Here is an 11,836-nt window from a genome sequence, read left to right on the forward strand (position 1 = left end):
TGGCATAAAAAAGGTAAATTGCCTTGCCTGGGCATCGTGCTTTTCTGATTTAAGAGCTGCTTAACTCCCTGTCTGAAAGGCCAGTTCCATTTCTTGCCCATGTGATCCACCCAGAGTGCAGGGAGCTGTGAGAGATAAAAAGCTTGTAGAGCTGTTAACACTATTTTATGTTGGAATTGATGCACCAGGCTGCCAAGTAGCACAGATGCTTAATACACTCAATTTGTAAAGGAGATTTTAATCTTCACAAGCGCATCTCTTTTCACTTTCAGTCCCCAGCTCTCCTTGGTGAGAAGGAGAAATATTCAGGCAGGCTGAGGACACAAAACCAGCCTGAAGAAGCCTCCAGGCCCTGAGATGGCCACTAATGGTTCTTGAAGTTTGCCTGTGAAAGTGCCTGATGTTCAAGTGGATAAACTCCAGTTTATTTCAGTGAATTGCCACTGGATGTGAGGCAAAAAGCTGGACAAGGCTGCAAAGTCTCCTAGGAAATGAAGTCATTTGAAATGGTCAGGACTGAAATTCATCTTCTGAGGGGAGTCAGGGCTTGTCCCTTGGGAAGCTGGAGTGAAAAGGTGAGGAATGTTTTGCTCTTAGTATCAGCCTCCTTTAGTATTTGTGTGTGTATAATTAAGGAGGAGTGCAATCTGTAAGTTCTAGGTTGAGATTTTCATTAATTTGGAGGTTTGTTGATAAGTGTTGGTGAATTCAGCCATAATCTGGTAAAGACTTTTTTTCTTTGCTATAGCAAATGTGTTTTTCTTTGGGATATTATTAAAATAACATCACTAGGTCTGTTCTCCAACATCATTCCCTCACAGCTGCGTTCCCACCCTCTAACAGTGTGGGCTCTGTGTTTATGGGTTAGTTCAGGGCATTTCACACCCTTTTCAGCTTTAACATTTGGTTCATGGTTAGAGGTTTAAATTTGGCTTCTGCATAGTGAAGGCAGCTGGGCAGTGGGATTGGTGACCTTTGCAAACTCCACACAAGGAAGGAATCGGTGATAAAAAATATCTCCAAGATCTGTAGGGTCAAGAGCCCGAGGGGAGAGTGGGCACCATGAAATTATTGGAAGGCAAGGAACAAAGTCCAGGCCCAGCAATTCCATGTGGGGACTGCTTTGCATTTGGGAGTTGCTGTTACTCGTGGGTGTTTAATTCTGGGGTTCAAACTCCCAAAGGGAATTGGTACTTGGGAAAATGGCAGTAAAATCTTGGTGGGGTATTTGCCAGGGAAAGAGTTGCTGCACTCATTGGTCAAAAATCCCAAAATCCAGTCAGGTCAATGGATTGACTGTCATCAATCCAATGATGATGTCCTCATCATCATCATCATCATCATCATCGCTGACCAGCTCACCCAAAGTGCAGGCAGGCCTATGGACTCATTGTCAGTGATTTTATCAGGATTTGTATCAAGCCCATGGTGAAAATTTAACTTTTATTGAACAAAATTCTGGTATAAAATACAAAACCATTTTCATCCTTCTGCAAATACTCCATATTTGGGTTGATTGAGAGCTGGTAAAAGCTGTATTTCTGTATTTTATCACTGTCCCATTTGCCATCCATGGTTGTGTCCCCCTCTGATTTAGGAAGGGGGACTCAACCACCTCCTATACAACATTTTCATTATTTTTTTTGTCCAGCAGGGCCAGGAGTTGGACTCGATGATCCTTGAGGGTCCCTTCCAACTCAGCATTTTCTGTGATTTATTGTGGCTAAAACAATGACTCAACCTCAATCTTCCCGTTTTCCCTCTTCCTCTCAGGCTAAACGACACCATTTCTTTGGCTCTGTACTGACTCTGGTGGGAGCATTGCTCATATTGTGCTTGATTTAATGAACATCGTGTCATTAAACCCAAAAACCGTCCGGAGAAAGCGCTGCAAGCTACAAGTGGAACTCCTAGAAACTCCAGGGGTGAGTACTTAATCCCATTATATTGGATAAGCTTCTCTAGAGTGGGTGTGTTCAGAGTCAGAGCTCCCTTAATTATAATTTTTTGGCTGATTTCTGGTCTGGATCACAGATCTAGACTGGCATGATGTCTCTGAGCTATTCAAAACTGTCCTGAGGTGCTTGCCAAAGCAGGATTGCTGTGCCTGATGCCAGTGAACAGCAAAGGAGCTGCTGTTAAGGTGCTTCATTCATTGTGCAAGCTCTGGGGATGAAGCCTATTTAAATACCCGCAGGTTAGGCAGCGCTTTGCATTCCTGCTTCCTGGAGCATGACAGGGAATCTCACCCGCTACCCAAGTGCAAATAAATACAATCATCACTCCTATCATCATGGATTTTCTGCTTTGCTTACCCAGCCCTCAGCTCCAAGACATGCCCAGACTCCAGTGACTCCCATAGCACACGTGAGAAGTGGCTCTGAGGGCTGCAGAGTGGATTCATTAGTAATTTTGCTGTTTAAGCTGCTCTAACAGTGCTGCATCACTGCTTGGGTTTTTTTTAAGGAACAAGTTGTTGTGGCTGCTGTTACACACATAACTCCAAAAAGCTTTGTGGTAATAACACAGATAAGCCAACGGTGCTCGTAGAAAAAACCCAACATTTATAATAGCTGGAGAACATTCCTATTTGTATTTCAAATTTCCCTTGTACGCGGCGGCTGGAATTGATTTCACGCCGGCCTCGGTGCTTGGGCTGCGCTATCGTCGCTCTTGCAGGGAGAGGAGGCATTTGAATGAAGCAGATCCTGTTGTTCTCCCACCGAGGATTTGTCACATTTGCTCCTGTTTGAAATGAAAAGGAAGCGGGATGGGAAGGAAACTCCTCCGTCTTTCTTTGCACTGTGGGCAAAATCCCTGTGAGCAGCCGCAGCAGCTCTCGGGGGCAGCGCGCGGGCTTGGGGTGCCGGTGGCTTTGTGGCAGGGTGGGGATGGCTCAGGGGACAGTTGGGGTGGGACTGGGGGCTCTGCTCCATGGCTTCTGCCAACATGGACCTCTGGAATGGGAGGGAGCCGAGGGAAGCTGCAGGGAGGTGGAACCATAGGATGGTTTAAGTTGGAAAAGACCCATAAAGACCCTCGAGCCCAACTGTTCCCCAAGGCCACCACTAACCCACATCCCCAAGTGCCACATCCACACAGCTGTAAATCCCCCCAGGGATGGGGACTCCACCACTGTCCTGGGCAGCTGTGCCAGGGCTGGACCACTCTTTCAGTGAAGACATTTTTTGAAATACAAAAAACCTCCCCTGATGCAATTTGAAGCCATTTCCTCTTGTTCTGTCACTCTTTAACTGGGAGAAGAGACCAACCCCTCCTGGCTCCAACCTCCCTTCAGGGAGTTGTGGAGAGTGAGAATCCCCAAATCATTTAGGTTGGAAAAGCCCTCCAAGACCACAGATTACAACCTGTGACCAATGCCCACCTTGTCCCCAGCCCTGAGTGCCACCTCCAGCCCTTCCTTGGACACCTCCAGGGATGGGCACTCCAAACCTCCCTGGGCAGCCCCTGCCAAGGCCTGAGCACCCTTTCCATGGGGAAATTCCTGCTGCTGTCCACCCTGAGCCTGCCCTGGCCCAGCCTGAGGCCGTTCCCTCTCCTCCTGTCCCTGTTCCCTGCCAGCAGAGCCCAACCCCCCCGGCTGCCCCCTCCTGTCAGGGACTTGTGCAGAGCCACAAGGTCCCCCCTGAGCCTCCTTTGCTCCAGCCTGAGCCCCTTTCCCAGCTCCCTCATCAGACAACAAGACAAGGAGCATGAGCCATATCCTGAGCCTGGTGTCTGCTGTCAGCCTGGTTACTGCACTGGGACACCTCTGGAGCATCTCTTCCTCCTGGCAGGAGAGATGGGAGGAAAACGGGATGAGCACTGTGGGCTGGCTCGCTCTGGGTGGTGAGAATAGCCCAGGATTCCCAACAAAATCCAATAATCCAGTTGCAGCTGTTGGTGCAGAGTGTTCCTGGTAATGGAAGAAAGAGCAAACGTGTCTGAGTTGGGAAAAGTCCATCATGACCCAGAGATGATAAAAAATACAGAATAAAAACTTACCTGGAGGGGCTTGTGAGTGCATCAAGGGTCTTTGTGCCAAATGATTTTATAATGGCTGAGGAAGAAATTATTTATTAGTTCCTCAAACATAAAGGAATACTTAATGAGAGCATTCATTATAATCTTTGTTGTGGCAAATAATTAGCAAGCTCTGCTTCTGTCTCAGTGCTGTTGCTGAGCATGACTAGGAGAGTAACTTCTGTGATTTATAATAATATTGCAAGTCACACTATTTGCCTAAAAATTAATGAATCCTAGCACAGAGAAACAGGGAATGCATTTGCCGAGATTTGAGTCTCGTTTTAAAGCAGCAAATTGTGAACCGGCAGCTGTTGTCCCACAAGTCTTGTGCTTTTTGTTAAAATTGGGGATGTTTCAGACTGATGGAAGTCAGATTTCTAGTAATGATCATCGTTACTGGAGGGTTTGGGTTGTTCATAACAGACAAAACATTTCTGTTCCTGTTCAGCAGGTTCCACTTTTAGTCCATCCTTCTTTACTAGAAATGGACAGGGAAGCTTTGGATTTTATGAGGCATTAGGTGTCCAACCCCAAAGTCCTGGGCCTTACAAGGAAACCTTTCACTGAGCAGGAAATTAAACCTGACCTTTAAATTTGGGCCTCCATCATCCTCTTAAGATGTAACAATTCCTCTGTGGTTGTTTCAAACCCTTGGAGTGTTGACCACGAATAATTCCCAAGCCGTCCCACACCAACATTAGTTTAAGGCTATTAACTCCTTACAGAAATTCACCTCCTTCAGAGTTCAGAGCACAGAATTTATGCTAAACAAACATTTTATGGGATTCTAATTTTGTGAGTGCAATAATAGAACTGCCCAGGTTCTTACCAGTGTAATCAAACAATATTCATGTCTCTCTTTCTTCATTTATTTTTTATCTTTTTATTCTTCTAAATTCTGCCAAGGTAGCTATTTTTATTCTTTTAACAGAGTCTAAAATACAGAATTCTGAATAGGTATCACATACCTGGATAAATAATATCGGGTCTGGTTTTTTGGGTTTTCTTTAATACATTAAAAATTTTGAATTTTGAAGCACATTTTGAAAATACAGCAAAACAAATGGCCTCAAGTTGAGTTGGGGAGGTTCAAGCTGGATTTTAGAAAAATTCTCTTCCCTGAAGGAGTGGTTCAACACTGGAACAGGCTGCCTGGAGCAGTGCTGGAATCACCATCCCTGGAAGTGTTCAGAAAATGAGTGGTAGCTCTCTGGGATATGGTTTAGTGGGAATGGGGATATTAAGGCAAAGGTTGGACTTGATGATCTTGGAGGTCTCTTCCAGCCTTAATGATAATGAAATGCTTGAGTACTTCCCTGAACCAGGGCTTGTGTCAGTTGATCAGGCTTTGCAAATATTCTGGATTGCTTGAAATGTCTCAACATCTTTAGGAGCATAAAGAGAGCATCAATAAATAATGGGGATTATTAGAAAGCCTGGCACATTCTAACGTGCTTCCCATCATTAGGAAAAATGCTGCAAGGTAATTAGGAATTCACAAAGAGGATCCCTAATTAATGCTATCTGCTTACAACTCACTGATGATTAGGTTTCGGATCCACTGCTGCTCGTGGTGCTTAGCTGGGCTTTCATTTTTTATTATTTTTTTCTGCAAACAATAATTGAGATAAATATTTTAAAATGTAAGTAGGACAATATTTACTTTTGGGTTTCCAATGTAGGACTTGCAATAGCCAGCAATGTTTTCTGAGAGTTCCTATCCCACAGCAAGGCCTTTGGGAGTTCTCTCTTCCAATATTTCCATGTGCTCAGTGAGATTTTCCTTGGATTCATTGTTGTTTGTACAAGGGTGTCCTCCTGGCCCAGGTGTGGGGCTCAGTTAAACCGAACCAGCTCAGAGACCTTGTGCTTCAAGAGAAATATCTTTTACTGGGACATGGAGACAACAAAATCTTTCCCTTCTCCAAAAACACCAATGAAATTTAGCTTTGGGGACTGAAGAAAGCTAAAAAAAACCCCCCAAAATAAAGGGGAGATCCCCATGGGTGGAACATCTTGTCCTTCTAAACTCTGCATCCAGTCCCTCAAATGCTGGGGTTTAGTCATGGTATTAGGTCCTGTGTGCATTAATTAATTTGCTGCATTTTGGAAATAATTGGGTTTTGATTATTGGTTTTGCTTACTGTCAGTACTACAGGACCCAAAAAAAAAAAAAAAAAGATTGATAGCAAGGTAATTCATCTTGTTTTCTGGGAATTAGGGGACACAAACTGAAGCACTTTGCTTAAATATTAATATATATTTGAATATATATGTTCTAAAAAAACCCCCAACACCAATGTATTTTTTAAAAATGAAAGCCTTAGGTCCAGCTTGTACCTGAAGCAAAAATTGTCCCTGATTTCAGCACACTTGAAGGAGAACTCCAGTGGATTTAGGAAGATAATAACTCTGTGCTGAGATGGATGGGATTAAGAGGTCAAACTGGAAAGAAACAGAGCAGAGCAGAGCCTGAACCTGACACAACAATCCGTTGTTTTCATAGATTTTTAAGCAAGAAAATGCCATTATAAATATCTTTCCTGACCTCCTGTGTACTGCCAGGCAGGAAATCTAATCCCTGATTCCTGCATTAGAGGAGACCTCTCTGCTCTATTTCATAAAATGCTTGTCTTGTTTGTTTTGCTGGGTGGTGTTTTACCTTCTCAGGGTGGAGAACATCAGCCATTAGAAAGCCAATTTCTGCTCCCACTGCTGGGGATTTCTTTGAAGCATTTTGAGATCTGTTGTACAAATAAAGGTTTCTCAAAGCAAACCCCGCTGAAAACAGGGCAGTCACTGCTCAAATCTCTGCCCATCACTGCACAATTCTGGGTTATTTTTTTCCCCTCTCTTCAGATTACAAAAAGCTCTTTGTCTTTTTCAGAAGCCTGAGCCCACCTGGAGCCCTCCTAAGCCTGGTTTTACCATAAATGCAAGATGAAAAGTGTCCCTCTAGTCACAAGTGGGACATTTAGTGAAGGAATGCCACAAAATCAAGGTAAGATGAAGTTTTCTTGGAAACCCACCTCCAGCTCAGAAAACTGGAGGGATGAGGTTGGAATTCTGGCCAAAAGGTAAATCAGAGAATAGAATAAACTGGAAAAATTGCTGAGAAAGGTGTTTTGTAGGGATTATTACATCTCCCATTCATTACAAACCCAGAATTGTGCTCCCCACAACGAGAAAATCTGCTTTTTTATATCCTGGCACACCGTCAGAGACTGGATTTATCTGCCCTCGCTTTATTATGACAAGGAGTGGAATCTCAGGGGAATTTAGGCACTTAGGCTGTTCTACTCAATCCCTGTAAATATATTTATATGTAAAGAAGTCTGAATTTTCTACCAAAAATGAAATAGGAATTGTGCACTGTGTATTCAGGTATCTGAACAGAAGGTGTAGAAATACTAAATTTCACTGAATTAGAATGCACTGCCCTGCAAATACCTCCTGAAAAGGATAATTTAGGAGTTTGGGGATTTTGCAGGTTGTTTAGATGAGTTTCCCCACAATCTGATTTGGGCTGCCCAAATTAATGAAAACACCACGTCCTGTAGTAATTTTGCAATCACTGCTTTATCTTAATTATAAGTAATTTGCAAAAGGTATTGGAGTGGAAAAATAAACAAAGTAATAAGAAAAATCTCAGATAAATGCATTGCCAGAAAGATATAATTATATTATTGATTTCATTATCAAACATTAACTAATTTGGATTTTTAAATCAGCTTTTCAGCCAAAGCATTGCTCTGAGAGTACTGAGTAATCTTAATGTTTTGTTTTCCATTTTTTATTAAATTTTCCTCTGGAAGAATTTTCTGCATTATGAAGGTGGATAAAAATAATCTGTAATTACGTTTTAAGATTTAAAAAGTACATTTCTAAGACTTCCCATTGTTCTAAAAGAGGGGAGCAGGAAAGAGAAAGACCAACTTGACTCCAGGGAGTTCTGGGGTCGATATCAGAGCAAAATTTCTGTATGAAACACTTGAAAAATACAAACTCTGAAAAAAACCCCATCCTGAAGAAAATCAGGAAGAGATCCATTTGCAGAAGACATTAATTTCAGCATAAAATCCAGCCAGTGGGAGTAAAAATCATTACCCAGGGAGTACCTGAGGCTGTTGGATGGCTCAGGGACCCAAATGCAATCTGTGTTCTGGTTTGGCTACACTGGAATTTTCAATCAAGGCACGCTGGAAATTCGTTTCTCTCCTGGTGCTGCTTTGTCCTTGGCTGGTTTGGGTTTCCCTTCTGTGGAGGAGCTGAACAAGAGACAGCAGAGGGGAAAAGCAGGAAGAAAACTCTTCCCCAGCCCGTGTGGACACAGATGTCTGCGGGTGATGAAGGTGGAGGATGTGCCCATGTGTCTTTTCTCATATTTATTTCTTAATACCTCTGGTTTTTTCATGAGGTTCATGGGACAGAGGCATTTTTGGGGTGCTCTAACCTTACCCAAGCACTTGGCATTGTCAGAGGTGTTTGCTGATTGTGCTGCTGCATCTCTCTGCTTTCAGGTCTTACCTGAGAGTATTTCTGATGGGCTATAAATCACCTACAAATGTATTTTCAAACACAGTTTTCTATCCTTTTTGCAGACTATAAATGAGAGACAAACTGCCCAAATGCAAGCGCTCCTTGGCTTTGCAGGATGAGATCCATAACCTGTCCTGAGGGATTAATAATAATCCAGGGTGCTGGCAGGCCATCAAGGTGAGAAACTTTAGCTGATTTCATAATCTGGAGGTGATTAACTTTGCATACAACTGGTTGGAAGCTCTTGTGGAACATTTTGTGTCTCAGTTTGTGCTCCTGACCACAGAGGGTCTGGCTTGGTGCTGGGGAGGCAGCGGGGCCCTGGTGGATCCAATTCCTTGGGGCTGAGCAGGATGAACAACCAAAACCCTTTCTGATGTCTTCTGTTGGGTGTGAGCACCCCCAAACTGGTGATAAACCACAACTGCAGGTGACTTTATGAGTGAGCCTGGGGGGATCTTATCCAAAGAAAGGTTGGAAGGCCCCAGTGGGTCAGGGAAGTTTTAGCCTGGCTGACACAGTGAGATTCTGAAGGGAGGATGAGCTCTGGGTGATTTATCTCTGGCTTCTGTTTCCAGGTGAGTTAATAAAAGCTCATTCCAGTTAATCTGCATCTGCTGGGTATTGTCTGGGTGTCTTTGTGGCTGGAATGAGGCTGCAGTCATGCCTTGGCGAGGGGAGAAGAGCTTAGAGCTTCTGATGTCCATGAATTAAATGAATCAATCTCTTCCAACACACTTGGAATTGATCTTTGATTGGACCACATGGCCCTTGGATAAGGCACCCTGGTATTAGTCAATTTGACTTGGAAAGATGATGATACAAATTAAAATGGAAAGATGATCTATACTGAGCAGCTGTGGTTCTGCAGAGTGATCTTTTTTCTTTCTTTTTTTTTTTATTAGTATGCTGCTGTGTTTGTGAAGTCCTTTTGTGAATACTGATGGCTGAGCCCAGGGCTGTGTCCAGAATTGCAAACTTAGGCATTTGCATTAATGATCTGCGGCCTGTATTATTGCTTTAATCCTGGCTTCAAATTGCTCAGAATCTGTAACACAAAATGCTCCTATATCTTCTGCTTAAAAGAACCTATTTATGTCTAACACAGTTACTCAGAGCTGCCTGCTGGTTTGAAGGTCTGTCTTCAAGTAATTTGAAATTCATACGAAGGTCTTGAAACTGTCCAATTGAGATTAAAGTCCTGAATTCCCAAAGGAAGGGGATGTATTCAGGCACCTGGACTGCAAGGGAGGCTCCTTGTGTGTAGTTTTTCGTGCCCAAAGGAGAATGGGCAAGTGGAGTAAATCTCTTCCTCGATTCCAGCAGGATTCATGTGACCTTTCCACAAGCGACAATGCAAAAATGAGGTGTGGAATGATTTCCAGCTGGTTTCTTTTTGATTAACCATAAACCAAACCATAAAGTAATTTATATGGGCGTGGAAAGGTGAAACCTCACTGACCTATCTCAGACGTTCTTTAAATGAGTCTTATCCTCACAAAGAAGTGTTTATTTTAAAATCCAATAATTACCTGATTTATTAACGAGCTAAATTAATGCCTCTTCAATGTCAAGCACCTTCCGCTTTCAGCCTCTCTCTCTCTCACGCAACTTCACGACCAAACTTTATTTATAACCCCAGCCGATTTCAGCCCACAATTAAAATTTCATGGCTAAATTATAAATAGCCCTTCCCCCTTACCCCCTGCCAAAGAAGATTTGCAATGGGACAAGTGACAAGGTGGGACACTTCTGAATTTAGATCTGGAGGCTCCATTTTGTCAGCTCCTTTGGAGCCGCCCTAATGCGATTGCCTCGTCAGTGGCAGCAATAATGGAGGGCCAAGATCAATCTGTAATGAAGGGAGGTGAGGTCATTTTTCTGACTGCAGGACTGTGATTCTTCCCCAGTGACTGGAATTCCCGTGGTCATGCTGGATGTTACTCTTCACATGCCCCTGGTTCGGCATAACCAGTGATAAATCAAATTAAACCTCCAGAGCAACGCGTTGCTCCTAAAGATTTGAATAAAAGTGGGTAATAGTTCAGGTTTTAGGATGTAGTTTATATCTCTAGAGCAAAAACCACAGCATTTTGCCTCTGTTTTGTTGTTTCTAAGCTTTGTGTTGTATTTTTGCACAAATTTAGCTGGAGAGCTATGGGTGAAAGGGGGAGAAGTGAGAGCCTCAGGTGGCTGCAGCCAGGAGGGTTAACTGGGGGCACGAAAAAGCTGCTTGGGCTCTGCTCTGCTGAGGATCTGCAGCTCATGGAGGGGATCATCCAGGTGGATGAGCCCAAAGGAATCCTCTGCAGCCAAAAATGACACCTGAATATGCCCCTGACCCTTCCTGCTGCTTTTCCCATCCGAGGCACGGCTCGTCTGTTCCACGTCCCTGCAGCGTGTGCCAAAGGCTGGATAACCACACTGGGTAGATGCTCATGAAGGGATCACAGTCCCAGTTTTAGAAAGGTTAAAAGACTACTCAGGATCACTGTTCCCCTGCAGGAACTTTCCTACCAGCGCAGGGTTTCATGCTCCATTTGCCTTTGGCAACGTGGCGTGGCTTTAAGTTCCCATCTCAGCAGGGTCACTCCCTCTCCCAGCACTACAAGCAGGTTGTTTTCAGGTAATACCTCAAAGTTTGATGTCTGGGAGAGGTGCTGAGCTGCTGTAATGCAGCAAACCACTGACAAGTGCAACAGGGTCACGTCTGTGCCTGCTGAGGGCTCAACTCGGTTTCTATAAAAATTATCCAGAGCTGTGGCTACAGCCTTTGCAGCAGCAAAGATGTGTTAGAAGTTGTGATCTCTGCTTCTAATCCTTCTTTAAAATTAGTGGTCTGGAGAATTAATAATAATGCAATGCTAGGGGAGAAAAGTAAGGGTATGCTCCTCACCTGTGTCCTTGCAGACGCTGTCACAAGATTTTGCTGCAATATCCATCCTACAGAACTGCCCCAGTGCTGATTGTGCTGTTCCAGCTGTCTGTCAGCAGTCAGGACTGGGTAAAGAGAGCACTGACAGGGCAGCCAGGGATGCACTGGGACACCAAGGAGACTGGAAGAGCTCTGGCTGCCACGAATGGCAATTCTATTCCTTGCCAGAGGAAGGCTGACAGCTCCAGGGCTGTGGGCAGCCAACCTGAGGGCAGCTGGGAATTGGGATTAAGCTGCTGATCTCCCCAGGATCTGGGAAGGTATCAGAGTCAGCCCTGGCGTGGACCAGCCAGGGCCAGGGGGATTAGGGAATAAACCTCTTCAGCTGCACATCTT

At 44.1% G+C, this 11,836-nt stretch overlaps 1 long non-coding RNA gene across 1 annotated transcript; it reads left to right on the top strand.

Annotated features, from left to right (window-relative positions):
• The first annotated feature begins 238 nt into the window (after positions 1-238).
• LOC104688065 lies at positions 239-8,733 on the top strand. Its single transcript, XR_751631.4, has 4 exons — positions 239-575; positions 1,774-1,925; positions 6,914-7,027; positions 8,628-8,733. It is a non-coding gene; the product is annotated as an uncharacterized LOC104688065 (long non-coding RNA).
• The last annotated feature ends 3,103 nt before the right edge of the window (positions 8,734-11,836 follow it).

The sequence above is a fragment of the Corvus cornix genome, chromosome 9 (genome assembly GCF_000738735.6).
Source record: "Corvus cornix cornix isolate S_Up_H32 chromosome 9, ASM73873v5, whole genome shotgun sequence".
Lineage (NCBI taxonomy): Eukaryota > Metazoa > Chordata > Aves > Passeriformes > Corvidae > Corvus > Corvus cornix.